The 12,693-nt window shown below is 37.3% G+C and overlaps 1 protein-coding gene across 2 annotated transcripts in view; it reads right to left on the bottom strand.

Moving 5' to 3' along the window:
• akap6 (A kinase (PRKA) anchor protein 6) overlaps window positions 1–12,693 on the bottom strand; it is a 144,028-nt gene that overhangs the window by 127,398 nt on the left and 3,937 nt on the right. The window contains exon 1 of one of the 2 annotated variants that reach the window (XM_017699796.2): window positions 658–804. The exons of the other annotated variant lie outside the window; for it this stretch is intronic. The gene's annotated coding sequence lies outside the window, so the exon portion shown is untranslated. Of the gene's footprint in view, window positions 1–657; window positions 805–12,693 lie in introns of those variants that run through there. 2 annotated transcript variants of the gene reach the window in all.

Genomic DNA, 12,693 nt, shown 5'->3' with positions numbered 1-12,693 from the left:
AGCAGCAGACACTAAATATAAAGGGCAGAGAGACCACAGGAACAAATGAGTTAAAAAACCCAATTATAACTGTTGCAGGTGCAGTTACACTGTGGAATCAGACTGAAACATCTGTTTACAAGAACACAGGCTGACATGCCAAATTTGACCTTAAAATTCAACATTTTCCCCTTACTCTATAATGAAGTAGTATGCAGTACTGATAAAAAAAATTCTACATTTAAATATATTCAAAATATATGACAGTATCAGGTAACAGTATCTGGTACTCTGTGCTAAAATCCATTTTATGAAAAATGGTCAAGATTGAAACCATTTTCCTAGAACGGGAGCATACTAGTTATTTGGTTTGTATACATTTTAAACTGTTCAAAAATATCTGAAACACCTGGAAAATGACATACACTGCAATTAACAAAGTTGTGTTATTTATCCATACTGCTAAAACTAAAATATATCAATATCGCGGTGTGACAATAATACTTGGACACTGGTAAAGACAACATATATCACACAGAACTAGCTCCCAATACTCCTAATTCCTAGCATGGTGTAACATAATTCTTACTCTTGTAATGAAAAGTCAAGCTGTTCTAAGCTGCAAATGTGTAATATGACTCAGTTCTATGTAGAAGGACTTGGCAGAGCAAAACATACCACAGTCCTGTTCAGTAGAGGCCAGCCTCATTCTGCTTTCACACATCCCTCCAGCCTTAAAAGGAAATCCTGGATGCTCTAGTTGTCTGAAGAGCATAAACTCCATCCAGTCCCCAGAGAATGAAACTGCTCTTTCATTCCTGCCTTTGCCTTTCGCCCTCCTGCTGAGACAGTGACAGCCACAGCGTGGCACTGCTATTACTCGTATGTGTGTGTGTGTGTGTGAGAGAGAGAGAGAGAGAGAGAGAGAGAGAGAGAGAAATGGGTAGAGAAAGACACAGAAAGTGAAAGAGAGAGATGGAGGAGTGTAAGGGGAGGGAGAAAAAGCCAAGCCTATCAAGTCCTTCAACATCCATTTCCCATTTCCCTCTTGTGAGCACCATGGGTTAAATCAAAGTCTCGCTAAAAGCGAACAGAATCAACACATCCATCCATCCATTTCCTAAGCCGTTTCTCCGTCAGGGTCGCGGGGGGGTGCTGGAGCCTATCCCAGCAATCATCGGGCGGAGAATCAACACACTCACTGAATAATTGTTTGGGGAATATTTTGAGTGTGAGCAAAGCTATCAAGCTGATCTTATCTTTTCTGACTTGTCTTAAATTAAAGCCATACCATATATATTTTTATACACCGAAAAAGAGAAGAGATTTTTAATTCTTGTGTGGTGTTCGAGTCTGTGGGATCTGTTTCAATGTTTACCAAAAGAAAAATGATGTGATTCATTATTATTTCAACTTCCGTGGGCTTTTCTGTGAAGAACATTAGAAAATTACACATTTTCAATATCTTCACACTGTTCACCCCCCTACACATTTATATTACACATGTGGTGTTGGGGTGAAGCCACAGGGAATAAAAGTGTCACTATCACCACTACCCCGCACACAGATAGAAATAGCACTGTTATAACCAGTAGTGCTATCACCATGGTAACATTTACCCAGCTTTAGGCAACCACCAGTCATGTACTGTTGCTGTTTACAGCAATTGTGCTATAAGGCATGGAATAACTTTTTTTCCAACATGCCATCATGTATATGCAGCATATGAATATTAAATGCACTGTTTTGTTATTGTGCCTTTAAGACTGATATTTGTAAATGACCTCTGGGTCCAGTCTGGGCAGAAACATTTCTTATAACTTCAGTGTTACTGGCCTGCTGTGGGCTGAACAGTCAGATATATGCAAATCCATTGGATATTGCATCATCATTAAAAAAAAATCATTCAAAATGGGCTGTTTTGCAGCTCAGTTTTCCTTAGATGGACTACAAGGACCGGAGAGTGAGCAGTGTATTTTGAAACCAATGTTTACATACTGCATCAAGCGCTTTTATTTAAAAACAGTGTGTAATGTAGCGCAAGTATCACTTGCCTCTCTTATCTCTCCCTCTCTGCTTCTCTCTCTCTCTCTCTCCGGAGGAATCTTTGAAGCCTGTACTATAAGAGCTGCCTCATCTTTCTGATGGTTATCATTTCCTGTATGTGTTAGGATCAGAGTGTCATCAAGAGACAGAGAGTAAGATCACTGGATGAAGGTAACAGTGCACTCATTCAGCACTTACCATCTGTACCAGTTCCTGTACTACTCAGTCTGAGCAAAATGCACTACCATTCAAAACTTTGGATTCAACAGACCTCATTCACCAGTATCACAAGTTTTTTCTTAAATTTGTTCTTGAGAAAGGGTTCTAAGAAATGTCTACATTAGATTCATAACGTGTTCTTAAACCACAGATTATTTGTATTATTTCTTTGTGCTCTTGAGAGTGTGTAGATTCTGTTCTTACCTAAGAACAAATCACATGTAAGAAAACATTGATCAGTGTCAGAATCTTTGCGAAAACTGGGTAAGTGAGTTTTAATAAGAAATTTCTTCTTAAGAACGGTTGGTGAACAAGGCCGAATTTTTCTAATGATATAAAACCAAACCACATGCAAATAAATGTATAAAATGATACTAATCTTCTAACACAGTGCACACACAGGTTTCAAATACAAATTAGTAAGAATTTGGGAAACTGTAAAAAATGTTTTAAAGGAATAATAACAGAAGCTCTAATTTCCAAAGTACTGATCACATCCAGAGGCAGACAAAATTTTCCAAAAATCACTGAAAATAAATAATTAGAGTACATTATTTAGTTTGTAGTATTTTTACTGAATTCCAATGAAGTTGGGACGTTGTGTAAAACATAAATAAAAACAGAATATGTTGATTTGCAAATCCTTTTCAACCTATATTGAATTGAATACACTACAAAGACAAGATATTTAATGTTCAAACTGATAAACTTTATTGTTTTTTGCAAATATTCACTCATTTTGAATTTGATGCCTGCAACACGTTCCAAAGAAGTTGGGACAGGGGCATGTTTACCACTGTGTTACATCACCTTTCCTTTTAACAACACTCAATAAGTGTTTGGGAACTGAGGACACTAATGGTTGAAGTTTTGTAGGTGGAATTCTTTCCCATTCTTGTTTGATGTACAACTTCAGTTGCTCAACAGTCCGGGGTCTCCGTTGTCGTATTTTGTGCTTCATAATGTGCCACACATTTTCAATTGGAGACAGGTCTGGACTGCAGGCAGGCCGGTCTAGTACCCACACTCTTTTACTACGAAGCCACGCTGTTTTAACATTTGCAGAATGTGGCTTGGCATTGTCTTGCTGAAATAAACAGGGACATCCCTAAAAAAGACATTGCTTGGATGGCAGCATATGTTGCTCCAAAACAAAAAAAATCCAGACAGTCCTTTTCCTCTTTGGCCCGGAGGACATGACGTCCATGATTTCCAAAAACAGTTTGCAATATGGACTCATCAGACCACAGGACAGTTTTCCACTTTGCGTCAGTCCATCTCAGATGAGCTCGGGCCCAGAGAAGCCAGCAGCATTTCTGGGTGGTGTTGATATATGGCTTTCGCTTTACATGGCAGAGTTTTAACTTGCAGTTGTAGATGGAGCGACGAACTGTGTTCACTGACAATGGTTTTCTGAAGTGTTCCTGAGCCCATGTGGTAATATCCGTTACAGAATGATGTTGGTTTTTAATGCAGTGCCACCTGAGGGATCGAAGGTCACGGGCATTCAATGTTGGTTTTCTGCCTTGCCGCTTACTTACAGAGATTTCTCCAGATTCTCTGAATCTTTTGATGATCTTATGGACTGTAGATGATGAAATCCCTAAATTCCTTGCAACTGCACGTTGAGAAACGTTTTTCTTAAACTGTTGGACTATTCGCTCACACAGTTGTTCACAAAGTGGTGAACCTCACCCCATCCTTGCTTGTGAACGACTGAGCCTTTCAGGGATGCTCCCTTTATACCCAATCATGACGCTCACCTGTTTCCAATGAACCTCTTCACCTGTGGAATGTTCCAAACATTGTTTTTTGAGCATTCCTCAACTTTCCCAGCCTTTTGTTGCCCCTGTCCCAACTTCTTTGGAATGTCTTATAGGCATCAAATTCAAAATGAGTGAATATTTGCAAAAAACAATTTTTGTCTGTTTGAACATTAAATATCTTGTCTTTGCAGTGTATTCAATTGAATATAGGTTGAATATATATTCAATTGAATAAAGGAAATCATTGCAAATCATCGTATTCTGCTTTTTTTTATGTTTTACACAACGTCTCAATTGGAATTCGGGTTGTACAATATAAGTCTTTTTATTGCTATCCAAAATAATCAGTGAACCTACTTGTGTCTTCTTATTTTTATAAGTGCAGTAAAAAATTAACTGTTTACTTAATTGAAAATAGTACAAAGGTATATCAAATGCTGAAGATTTATTGTGTTTTGGAAAAAATCTATGTCCATTTTGAATTTGATGGCAACATGTTTCAAAACAGTTAGGACTGGAGCAACAAATTAGGTTAACTGACAACAAGCCTGTTTCAAGTAAAAATGGGTAGGGGATCATTACTCTGTGAAAGATTGTGCAGGCAAATAGTGCAACAATTGAAGCATGACATAAAATAGCAAAGAACTTGGGGGATTTCATCATCTACAGTATGTAAAATCACCAAGCCAGCATTCATGACGGTATGGGAGTGCATTAGTGCACATGGCATGGGTGACCTATACATCCGTAAAGGCACAATTAACACTGAACAATATAAGCAAATTTTAGAGCAACATATGCTGCCATCCAGACAATGTCTTTTTCAGGAAAGGCTTTGCCTACGTCAGCAAGACAATGCCAAACCACATTCCGCATGAATTACAACAGCATGGCGCCATAGTAAAAGAGTCAGTCATTGAAAACACTTAGTACACATGTTCAGAACTATAGCAGCTGGTCTCATTAGTTCCCAAGCACTTAGAGAGGGTGATGTAACACAGTGATAAACATGCACTGTCCCAACTTTTTTTAAATGTGTTGCTGACATCAAATATAAAATGGGGATATATTTTTTTCAAAAAATGATTTTTTCAGTATCAACATTTCATATGTTGCCTTTGTATTATTGTTGATTAAATATAGGGTTTAATTTATTTGCACATCATAGCATTCTATTTTTATTTACATTTTGCATAGAGTATCAAGAGTATATTTTTGGAAGCAGGGTTGTACATAAATTGACAAAAACTCAATATGACAAATTTGACAAAACTTCTGATTGGTAGTATATGACATTTCATCTAACTGCATTTACATGTACACAAATCCCTGCAATTCTCTCCAGGACCTAATATTGAAATTACTTGCATCATCACTGCAAAGCAGACACTGTGTTGGCCATTTATAATAACTGGTTCATGTCTTTTTGAATGGGTCATGTGCTCTGACTCACATACAGCATTTAATACACCAGTCTTCTGTTTTGCTGACTCTACAATACTCCCCCTTATGAGCCATATTAATTAAAACTGCCCAAAACTGGTCAAGACCCTTGTTTATACTGCCAGAAAGAACTATTAAACTTCACAGTGGATTTCCCACACTCATAATCATGACAGTGATAAGCAAGAAAAAATATCTAAGCCAAGCTCATGACACTAAGTACAATAGGCAAGAAGAAACCTATCAGCCTCTCCTAAGAATCCTATCAGCTCTCAAAAGTGTTCAATATGTGAAGCAGAAACTTCACTGCTCTCTGTTGGTGGTACATCCATTACAAAATTAATACTGTGCTGCAATGATAGTAGCACTGAGCAGATACTATTCAACAAACTGCTAGGCTAACTGATAGCAAGATTTAGAGCTGCCATCTGTCCAGGATTTTCCTGAGCCATTCTGGATTTTGTCTGTCTAAGAATGAATTAACTGAATTTCTCGCCATAAAATTCATGCAATTTCATATGTTAGCAATTCTTAAGACATTTCAACTTATGTGACATTTTATTCAATTAAACCACTTCTACAGCACGAGTAGGTTTGACCGGTTTACATTATCATCAACATAGAGACAATTTAAAGTTGAAAGGTGCACTGTTAGTGGCGAGTTTAGATACTAGTCAGCAAAGTTCTAAGAGTTAAGATCATCCATCAAGCTAACTGGGGGACCATAATATGTAATCTGTACATGCTTGCCTTCTGGTGTTTAAGTGGCAAAGCTAAAACTTTACGAAGATTATTTGGGTTAAAAAAAAAAAAGTAATACCTTTATCTGTTTTATCCATAACTTTTATCTGTATCACAAATGACACAGCATGCATAAACAGCAGAGGTGTGATGGTTCACACAATTAAAAATAAAATTTCATGCAGTACATTGGCTTCTTGATTCTGTGCATTTTTAGATACAGCAAAAATAATTACTGGCTGAATGCCTTACATTAATATGTTTTTTTTTTTTTCATTTTTAGAAAGACCATTCAACATTACAGAAGTACAATATACAAAACAAGTACTGTGCTTTATAGAGCCAATGATAAACACAGGTTAAATTTTTCTGCAGTAAAGCTGGTTAAAGGCAGGATATGTCCATGCGTGTGCTGCCTATACAGTGTATCACATTAACCATTGGTTTCGATAACTAAGAGACTCCATAGGAGCCAGAATCAATACAGCTGCACAGCTGGCTTGTAGGAGTAAATGTGATAGGAGGACTTTGGGAGTCACAGAGCGCTGCCCCTGTAATCCTGTAACACCATCATTAAGCCCTTTAACTGTGTTTAAAAGCTATTTCCTGCCAGGCAGTGATTCACCATGAGTGGCATCAGTTACTGTGATGCATGAGGCCATTTCCAGAGCACTGCCATGTGTGTGTGTATGTAGGCCCAGGATAGGGTGGGTGATACAACAAAAATATATAAAACATGTATAATGATCACTATAATAGTGTTACATTTAAAAAGGTACAATACAATGTTTTGTGTGCTGCTTATATTATTATTGATGTTCAAATGCAGGTTTTAAAGTGTACATTCTAGTAATGGCTCCCTTGAAAAAACGTTATTTCCAGCTCCTTTCATGTTGTGAATTTGTTCATCACTGAAGTACACCTAGCATAAAGTATTGTTTACAAGCAAAACACAGTACTGATGTGGACAATATCAGTAATATCAAATACATTAGCACTTTATAATACCTTCAGCAGACTATGGACAGTGCTTGTAGGAGTTCTCGGGATAAATCAACAACCCACAAACTAACAAAAAACAAAACAAAGTGCAAGAAACCACATACCCTTGAATGAAGACGTAACATAGTTGTATGAGATTTGGAGAGCTAGAATTGCAGAGGAGACACATGTAGCAAACTGCTGATCTTTTTGGATGGCGGTAATAAAAAAAAATGGGAACTGCATTCATCCTATATATATGTTTTTCATGTTCAGGTTCATGTGAAGTGTTCACATGCTGAAAATAACATTACTGAATTACCAAAAGTAATAAAAATAGTTTTTATGTAATACTTTTTAAACAGAAAAAATCTCTTAATAATGTACAAACAGAGAATGTGAAGAAAATAAACAGACAAATGTCAAATGTGCTCTCTGGAGTGGGGTTCAAAAGCTTAAGAACAAGTCAATATCTATGGCACTCTTAAAAGTGTTTACTGTAGCATGGCTATGGACACAAAACCGTGCTTTGTGAATGCTTCACTAAGGAAAGTCACAAAAAAAATCTCTCTTTCAGCAAACAAGACAAATGAGTAATTGTTATTTACCAAATATTGAGATTTAATTGTGGCTTTTTATTTTAATCATTTTATAGCCCTAATTTTAAATGGCAATAATGTTTCTTATCAACAACTTGTTATTTTGCAGTTTATACAGTTATTGTACATTACTGTTGTTAACAGGCTCTCTACATGTTCATACAAAATCTGTGATTTGCAGTTCAGTGTTTTGGAAGTACTGACGAGACCCATGGCATACTCTGAAAAATGTATTGTGACAATTTTTTGTCACATTGCTCACCTCTAAGCCCACAGCAAACTGTGAGTACTGTAAATAGTGTAACAGTGTGTACTGTTTACTGCAGTAAATGTAAGCAGTGGTAAATAAGCTAGCCATAGCCGGAGGAGCCGAGAGGACTCTCTGCAGGGGAACAATGTGAGGATTCTTCTCCCAGGGGCTCTGGCCCACATCCCCTGAATTATTGATTGTTTCAGAAGGCACTCATGACACAAAAAAGCAACGACAAAAAAAAATCACCTCCTAAAATATTACTCAGATTCTTGTTAAAGAGGAACACAACTGAGAGAGCTGAAAAGGATGACTAATGCTGAGCGATGACTAATCAATGTGGCTCTTTTTTCACAGTGAAATCCTTTTTGCTTGAAGAATAACTGACCTTCTTCAGTGGTGGCAGAAGCTAAAAAAGTACCAACATCTGAAAAAACGGGTCACATTACATTTACATAATCGCAGATCATGAAAAAAATCTTCATTATCCTCTTGTAAATACCATAAATGATGAATTAAAACTATTCTTACTTCCTTACTTCCGAACGAGTGGAATGTTGTTCCTTTCTAATTGGATTAACATGCAGACAGTGATGCCAAAGAAAAGAACAAAGTGCCAAAACATTGCTCATTATCCTTCACTATTCTACAGACCGCCACGCTGAGGGTTTTGGCAGGGTGAGCACACAATCTCCCTCTTTCTGTCTCTTTGCTTTCTTTTGAACTCTCTCTTTTCTGCCTTTATCTTTCAATCCCTCCCTCTCTAGAGTAGGGACACCAAATCTTTTGCAGAAAGGGCCAGTGGGATGGGAGCACACCTGAGGAGTCCATTTAAATAAGCCGAATCAGATGTGCTCTTGCTTGGTTAGAACAAAAACATGTAGCCCCATTGGTCTTTCGTGCATAGATGTGGGCATCCCTGGTCTACAGCTTTGCTTTGGCTAGAGAACCAGCTCAAGCTCAAATTCTGACCTTGTAGAGGTCAGTGAGAGGTGTGTCTGTTTGGGATGCAGTCATCTGATATACTGGAGTGGTATAGACAGCAATATTGACCTTATTAACAGATTGACAATGGCCATTATAAAACTGTAACAGCACATTATACAGTAGTCTGTTTTGTCTTGCAGTATATTTGTTTCTTGTGTTTCTATTATATTTTTAATGAATGATGTATAGTTGCAGCCATATGTTGCTTTGATCCCAAGCAATTCTGTAGAGTAATGTATAGAGATTTTAAATTGAAAAAGAAGAAAAGAGCGCTGGTAATGCGCCGTTTCTCAATATTGACTTATACCCTTTGTTCAGGCATCAGTATCAGTAGAAGAAAAGTTGGATTGGTGCATCACTAGTACATGTAGTAGTATCAGTAGAGTGAGAAGCAGCTGTGATATTTGCTAGTAAGCCGCTGAAGGCCATCACTGCTGTATTATAAACCTTAATTGATTCTGAAATGATGATACATTCTACAGGCTGACATAACATATTCCACAATCTTCTCCCTGAAATCAGTGACCTTCTCATGTTCTATTCATCTGAAACCACTGACCTTTTCACCTTAGTCTCTTATGAAAGTCTTCATTATTACTCCTACATCACCCCTAATCCTTCTCCACTGAGTCAGGCATCCTGTAATAGCATGACAGTATTACTGGAGTCATTCCCGTAACCTGTGCTCAGATTAGCTTACAGTGAAAGAGAATGTCAAACATAAGTTCAAATGAATTAAACTCACAAAAACAGACGGTCACTGATTTCTGCACAGTGTCAGAGAGAAAACTGCAGCTTGCTATACAAACATGAATATGCATCTCATTTTTAATGTTCTTTGTTTCTTTGCCATAATAAAGCTTACTATGCACCTTTGTCAGCTCCTCTATGAGCTCCTCTCTGTCCCTTGATCAATTCATCCTTCCATCCATCCATTTATCCATCCATCCTTACTATCCATTCATTCATTCATATTTATACCCATCCATCCTTCCATGCTTCTATCCATCCAACATCCATTCATCTATCCATGCATTTTCCAGAAACGGCCTGTAGAGATTTCGCTCCAGATTTAAAAGCTTACTGTACATCTACATCATATCCACAGAAAAGACAATGCTACGCTAATCAGAGGAAGGCCTACTCTGAGAAGTATCAGTTGATAATTAATAATTCATGGAAGAAAGGTAATGACCCCACAAACAGCAACATCCGCCATTTTAGGGAAAGGATGAGTGGGATGTCCTCTCTGTTGCTTCATCACTTCTCAGATCAAGTATGTATACCTTAATACATTAAAGGCACTTTCTGTGAATAGAGTTCATTTTTCAGGTCTCAACACTCTTTAAAAATATACTTTTCCTTTTTTGACAAAGTATTAATCAAAGTACGTACTTAGTCTTAAGAAAATGTTATTCTCCCACCTCAGAGAGTAAAATCAGATTCTACATGAGATGTTTTTTCTGAAATGCACAGAATGTTTGCAACCCTGTTACCTATTAAAGGCATTTAAAAGCCTTGAGTTCATTATTTTGTCATGTGAAATACATATAATACATATAGCTATGAAATGGTTTTAGAAATTTTCAAATAAATAAGGCTTACATATATATATATATATATATATATATATATATTTTTTTTTTACTTCAAAGTTTTTAATTTTGGGTAACAGGGTGGCACTGTAACATTGTGGTGGAGTGATGAGGAGGCGGATGCATGTGCGAAGACACATGAAATTTATCCAGGGTCATGGTCATAACAGTCCGAGGTCAATGAGCCAAGATGAAGAGAACGGTGGGCAGACATAACGTAAAGAAAACACAGGATAATCACAACGGACAATATACATCAAACACTTCAAACCGTACAAACAATACAAAGACCAACAAACATCTAGGAAAAAACAGGTCTTAAATACAACAGGGATAACAAAGGATAACAGGACACATGTGGAAAACACAGGTGGTAACAATCAGGGATGGAGTCTGAAAACAAGGGGGCTGGACTGGACATTGACACGTTAACAAAAGCACATGGAAGACGAAAACACAAGCACATGGATAATCATGACAGGCACAAATGAGTAATAGGCTAAACTTATTTTAAATTAAAAATTCAAGTTGAATTAAATATATCTAAATAAATTAGATAATGAATAATGTTTAAATTGCTTGGAAATTAACCAAATAACATTGTAATCATGTTGTTACTGGAAGGTTTTAATGATTACATTTTATAGACAAATTTAATGTTAGTGAGGTTTGATGATCCCTTCAGTACAGCTCCCATTATCTTTTGCAGAAATAAAAGACAGTCATGTTATTGCTTTTAAAAAGGTTATGGATCATAAATTGAACTTTTTCCATGGAAAGTATCAAATCTCAGTGTAGCTGTAAGAAAAAACCTTAAAACCTGCAAGAAATTGCTGCTCTGAAACAAACCATCATTAATAACTAACCAGCTTACAAAATCAACAGCTAAACTTTGAGGGAATATGAAATATATGACAGATAATCTTTAAGACAAAAAAGCAGTCAAAAATGTAAAAGATACATACAGTGAGTTAGCAGATACTGTGGTGTATCAGGTGTACAGGTTCCACTTTCACATTCTCTTCAATTTCTATCAGTTGTAACAGTCACTAAAAAATCTGGTAAACTGATTAAAAACATAATTATTTCAGTACAATATATACTATATTGTTTGAACATGTATATATATATATATATATATATATATATATATAAAATATTGTTAGAGCTTTCCAGTGTGAACATGTACAAATACACTATATTTCCAAAAGTATTCACTCAAATTATTGAATTCAGGTGTTCCGATCACTTCCATGGTCACAGGTGTATAAAACCAAGCACATAGGCATGAAGACTGCTTCTACAAACATTTACGAAAGAATGAGTCACTCACAGGAGCTCAGTAAATTCCAGCATGGTACCATGATAGGATGCCACCTGTGCAACAAGTCCAGTCGTGAAATTTCCTTGCTACTAAATATTCCATAGTCAACTGTCAGTGGTTTTATAACAAAGTAGAAGCAATTGGGAATGACAGCAACTCAGCCACGAAGTGGTGGGCCATGTAAAATTACAGAGCGAGGTCAGCGGATCCTGAGGCGCATAGTGCGCAGAGATCAATCACTACAGACCTCCAAACTTCATGTGGCCTTCAGATTAGCTCAAGAACAGTGTAGAGAGCTTCATGAAGTGGGTTTCCATGGTCGAGCAGCTGCATCCAAGCCTTACATCACTAAGTGCAATGCAAAGTATCAAATGTGGTAGTGTAAAGCACCGCCACCGGACTCTAGAGCAGTGGAAATGTGTTCTCTGGAAAGACTAATTGCACTTCTCCGTCAAGCAATCTGATGGATGACTCTGGGTTTGGCGGTTGCCAGGAGAACGGTACTTGTCTGACTGCATTGTGCCAAGTGTAAAGTTTGGTGGAGGGGGGATTATAGTGTGGGGTTGTTTTTCAGGAGTTGGGCACGGCCCCTCAGTTCCAGTGAAAGGAACTCTTAATGCATCAGCAGACCAAGAGATTTTGGACAATTTCATGCTCCCAACTTTGTGGGAACAGTTTGGGGATGGCCCCTTCCTGTTCCAACATAACTGCACACCAGTGCACAAACTAAGATCAATAAAGACATGGATGAGTGAGTTTGGTG

Source organism: Pygocentrus nattereri, chromosome 10, assembly GCF_015220715.1.
Source record: "Pygocentrus nattereri isolate fPygNat1 chromosome 10, fPygNat1.pri, whole genome shotgun sequence".
Classification (NCBI taxonomy): Eukaryota; Metazoa; Chordata; class Actinopteri; order Characiformes; family Serrasalmidae; genus Pygocentrus; species Pygocentrus nattereri.
Note: the sequence above shows the minus strand (reverse complement) of the source record. Positions and strands in the feature narration are given on the sequence as shown.